A 5,750-nucleotide genomic window follows, 5' to 3' on the forward strand; every position below is an offset into this window, starting at 1 on the left:
TCTCCTAATTCTGTAAGTTTTGGTTTCATGTATATCGATGCTCTATTGTTTTGTGCACATAGGATTTTTGTCTTCTTGGTGCATGGAGCTTTTTTATAATGATGCAATATAACTCTCCACCCTGGAAATATCCTTTGCTTTGAAGACTACCTTTAATGTTTGATTTCTTTCAGTTAACATGTTTTTAGGTTCATCTGTGTTGTGGTACATATCAGTTGTACTTCATTACTTTTCATGGCTAAATAATATCCCATTTTATGAATGGATTAGACCACATTCTCTTTATTCATTCGTCAGTTGATGGGCCTTTGGCTTGTTTCCACCTTCTGGTTATTATATATGTGAATAATGTTGCTATGGCATTCATATACAAGTTTTTGTTTGAACTCACATTTTCAATTCTTTTGAATATACACATAGGAGTGGAACTGCTGGCTCATAAGGTAATTATATGATTAACATGTTGAGGAGCAGACAAACTATTTTCCAGAGTGACTGCACCATTTAATATTCCTACCAGCAATGTATGAGGGTTTCAAATTCTCCACATCTTTGCCAACAGTTGTTATTTATTTATTTATTTATTTAGAGATGGAGGCTCACTCTGTTGCCAGGCTGGAGTGCAGTGGCACAATCTTGGCTCACTGCAACCTCTGCCTCCTGGGTTCAAGTGATTCTCTTGCCTCAGGCTCCTGAGTAGTTGGAACTACAGGTGTGCACCACCAAACCCAGCTAAGTTTTGTATTTTTAGTAGACGGGGTTTCACCATGTTGGCCAGGATGTTCTTGATCTCCTGACCTCATGATCCGCCCGCCTCAGCCTCCCAAAGTGCTGGGATTACAGGCATGAGCCACTGTACCCAGCCTCTATTTTTTAAAAAAATCACAACCATCATAGTGGGTGTGAAGTAGAATGTCATTGTGGATTTAATTTGCATTTCCTTAATAACTAATGTAATTAAGCATCTTTTGATGTGCTTGTAGGCTATTTGTTATCTTTTCTAGAAAAATGTCTATTAAAGTCTTCGCCCATTTTTGAACTGGATTGTCTTTAGAATTCTTTATATATTATGGATACCAGACCCCTATCAAATATATTATTTGGAAATTTTTCCTCCCCTTCATTGGGTTGTCTTTCTGCTTCCCTTAGAGTGTCCTTTGCTGCACAAAAGTTTTAACTTTGATGAAGTTCAATTTATCAATTTTTTGTTGTTCCTGATTGTGTTCTTAGGGCCATATCTAAAAAATGATTGTCAAACCCAATGTAAAAAATTTATTCCTAGCCAGGCACAGTGGCTCACGTGTGCAGTCCCAGCACTTTGGGAGGCCAAGGTAGGAGGATCACTTGTGTCCAGGAGTTCAAGACAACCCCGGGCAACGTGGCAAAACACCATCACTACAAAAAAAAAATACAAAAATTAGCCAGGTGTGGTGATACACACCTGTAGTCCCAGATACTTGGGAGGCTGAGGTGGAATGATCACCTAAGCCCAGGAGGTTGAGGCTGTAGTGAGCTAAGATTGTGCCACTGCACTCCAGCCTAGGTGACAGAGTAAGACCCTGTCTCAAAAAATATTTATCCCTATGTTTTCCTCTCAGAGTTTCATAGTTTTAGCTCTTATATTTACGTCTTTGATCTATTTTGAATTAATTTTTATATATGGTGTTGGGTAGGGGTCTATTTCACTCTTGCACATGGATACCCAGTTGTTGTACCAGCACCATTTGTTGAAAAGACTCTTGTTTGTTCATCGAAATGTCTTGCCACTCTTGTCAAAAATCAATGGAGCATAGATGTATGGGGTTTTCAATTCTATTTCATGAATCTATATGTCTGTCCTTATGTCAGTATCACACTGTGTTGATTAGCTTTGTAATGAGTTTTGAAATTGAGGAAGTGTGAGTTCTCCAGCTTCCTTTTTATTTATAAGCCTTTCTATTTGTGAAAGGTTGGTAGTAATGTTCTCACTTTCATTTCTGATTTAATAATTTGAGTCCTTTTTTTCTTGGTCAGGCTATCTAAAGGTCTGTCAATTTTGTTAATTTCAAAGAACCAATTTTCTGTTTTGTTCTACTGTTTTTCTATTCTCTATTTTGTTTATCTCTCTTCTTCTTTCTTTCCTTCTGCTATCTTTGGCTTAAGTTTGCACTTATTTATCAAGAGTTCCTTAAAATATATAGTTAGGTTATTGATCTATTTAATGTAAGTGTTTTCAGCTATAAGTTTCTCCCTAAGCACTGCTTTAGCTACATTCATACATTGTGGTAGGTTTTCATTTTCATTCATCTCAAAGTATTTTCTAATTTCCTTTGTAATTTTTTCTTTAATCTTTTTTTAAAAATGTGTCATTTGATTTCCACATTCTCGTGTTTTTTAGTTTTTCAAGTTTTCTTCTCTTACTGACTTCTGTTTTCATTCTGTTTTGATCAGAGAAGACACTTTTTTTTTTTTTTGAAATAAGGTCTCACTTCGTCACCCAGGCTGGAGTGCAGTGGCACAATCTTGGTTCACTGCAGCCTCAATCTCCCAGACTCAAGTGATCCTCCTACCTCAGTTTCCTGAGTTGCTAGGTCTACAGGTTCATGCCACCATGCTCGGCTGAATTTTTGTATCTTTTGGAGACAGGGTTTTGCCATGTTGCCCAGGCTGGTCTCAAACTCCTGGGCTCGAGATCCTCCTGCCTGGGCCTCTCAAGGTGCTGGAATTACAGGTGTGTGCCACTGTGCCCGGCCCCAGGAGGTACTTTATATTACTTTAACCTTTAAAACTCATTTAGGCTTGTTTTGTGCCCTAACATCATGGTCTATCCTAGAGAATGTTTCATATACACTTGAGAAGAATTTGTATGCAGGAGGTGTTCAGTGTTCTGTATAGATGTTAGGTAAGGTATAACTGGTTTATGGTTTAGTTCAGATCCTCTATTTCCTTTTGACCTTCTTTCTTATCTATTGTTTCACTCACTATTGAAAGAGGGGAGTTGAAGTCCACTAAGAGCTATCAAAGTGGATTGCTTTTACAATTTGTATTTTTCAAATGTGATTGTTGTGATACCTCCTCCTTTTTCTTATTAAATCATGACCTGTCCTTAAAGCCCACATTGTCCAGAGAGAAGGCAGTTACAAGTCATTGTTGACAAGGCAATACAAAGTGACAGAGAAACTAGGAAAGTGGTAAAAGATAAGATCAAAGTTGGTAAGAGAGGCAGTAAATGACTTTGGGGCAAGGATTGTTACCATTAACGGAGGGATTAGGAATATGATGGTTAACAACTGTCATATTCTAAAGAATATTGCATGTTTCTAAGGAAATAAGGGATTCCTGAGGGTACAACTTACTTGGTGTGAAATGGATTAGGGCATGGCTTGCAGATTCATGACACAGGTGTCAGGCAGGTTACATCAATGAGGCAAAGGGGAAAAAGACTGATCACTAGTTGGCTCCAGTGAGGACTGAGAGATTGGTATGTTGGTTTGGATCATTTAATTTAGTGCATCTGAACATCAAGTAAGAGAAAAGTAAACCATAATTAGGTATGCTGAAGGTATGTACAAGGTTGTCGTCATCTCAATCCTTTTGGCTCATTAAATATTTTTTTTTAAAGAGCATAGCCTCTTCACCCTTGCCATTTGAGGGATTATTGAATTGTTAGGCATGTGTGCATTGGAGACATCTGGTGAATAAGGAACTAAATGAGGATAGGAAGGCTTCATTAGTTAGTGATGACATTACCCATCCTGAACCTGTCATTCAGTCCCAGCATATCTGATTAGTCAAATTTATTTTGGCGGATGTCTTTTGCCAAGAAATCAGGCCAACCAGTTTCCTAGTTTAAGTATCAATGGGTCAGTCAGCTGATGTGTAAGCTAGTTATACAGTTCTGTCAATGCTCCTTAGAATACTGGAAGATCACTAAAATAGCCAGTTGGCCAGGCAGGCTGTTGGTACTTGAAGACTGTGCAATCTGATAAGAAAACAAATTTCTCTCCCATTATAAAAGGCTACCCTAGTACAAGGACAGAAGATACTATTTCTTCTGGGGTTCTGGGAAGACATTTAATATGAAAAGGTATCAGAGAAGACAAACATAGAGGCAGGAAGTCACATGAAGGTGTTATACCCCTTCTTTCAGGGTAACATGTCTCTCCAAGGGCAAAGATATCTGAATGTAACAAAAAACTTCTCTTTTGAACTGTGAGAAGGATTTGGAGAGTAAAAATGAGGGGAACTATTGTTAAATTGGATTAAAGTGATGATCCCCAGATTTTCTTTGCATGCCCATCTGGTTGATCTTGGAAATAGGATTTTACATTATTGTTTTGCAAAATTGCTTAGACTGGTACTTACAAAGTATTTGTGTGGAAGCAAAGCAGGAAAAAAAAAAAGGTTATACTCTACAATACTAATAAACTGATTAAATGTGTGGACATAACTTTGAACTGGGAATCTGAATTTATTGAAAATACATGTTTTGGTTGACAAAGATCTGAAGAACAGTTCTGTACACTTCTGAAGATTAAGAACAAGTTTTAAAAATTTATAAAATACCTGTGAATAGGGAACTTATAGCAATATTTTACCTATTTATAATAAATTAATCACCTCAAAAGATAACTTGGAACATCAAAAGGAAAAATGCTCAGATTTCAGTTTGATAACTGTACCTTCAGCAAGTATTTCTGAGTGCCTCATACGAAGAGGGACTGCTTCATGTGTTTGAGATACACTGTGAATAAAATAGACAAAAATTCCTGCCCTGTTTTCTATCTTTATTAGCTTGAAGGACCTTAGTGGGTGGGCAGACAGAAAATCAGCTCCTCCAGAGTCTCTAGATGAGGCATCCATCTGCTAGAGTAAAAGACCATGAGTTGCTAAGGAGATCAACCAGGCAAGGAGAGGGAGCATACATGACTAGAGCACAGACCATGGTCTCCAGTTGGTGATGTATTGTATGGAAAGGTATCCTGTGGGCCGCCCTCTGCTAAGGGACAGCAGGTGAAGCCTGAGTCCCCAGTCATGGGGCTTTGCCACCTGGCCTCCCAATGACTCAGGCCACCTGGGTGAATCAATCAGTTCCACCCTACAGGGTTCCTGATCCTTAATACCAAACCCAGTCATAATCCTCAAATATCCTATTTAAAAGGGGCAGGAAGAGAGATGATTCTAAATATTTTCTTTCAGAAAGTGTCTGGGTAAAAAAAGTTTAAAGAAAGACTTGCTTTATATTAGGAAGTATTACAAAAACAGAGTAAACAGTGATGTTTTGATTCTCAGGGACTAACTGGTCCTAACAGGTACTAACTGGGCTTGTGTACCATTAATCTTCCTGTCATATCTGCTTCTCTCCAGGGGTAACCTTATGTTCTCCTATTGTCAATGCATTTTCTTGGTAAGGCTGCTGGCAGTTCTACAGTTACAATGTAACTGGCCTATGATATTCTATTTCTTAAGTACTAAGATGTATTCTTTTTCCAAACTTGATTCAATTATCCTTCTGTGAAAAATTCAATAGCAGGCCAGAAAGATGGGTATTATGGTTCCTATACATGCCAGTCCTATTCACAAAATGATGTTACTAAAATATCAGAACGTTTAATCAGTCATATGCACTATCTTTACAAATGACAATTTAGTATATATTTAAAATCAGTGGGAAAAAGGTGAATTTATCAATGGCATATGAAGTACTGGCTATTTATCCAGAAGGAAAAAAGTTTTGTAAATTCTTATATCCAATGACATCAATGGAAGCA

The sequence above is a fragment of the Gorilla gorilla genome, chromosome 13 (genome assembly GCF_029281585.2).
Source record: "Gorilla gorilla gorilla isolate KB3781 chromosome 13, NHGRI_mGorGor1-v2.1_pri, whole genome shotgun sequence".
Lineage (NCBI taxonomy): Eukaryota > Metazoa > Chordata > Mammalia > Primates > Hominidae > Gorilla > Gorilla gorilla.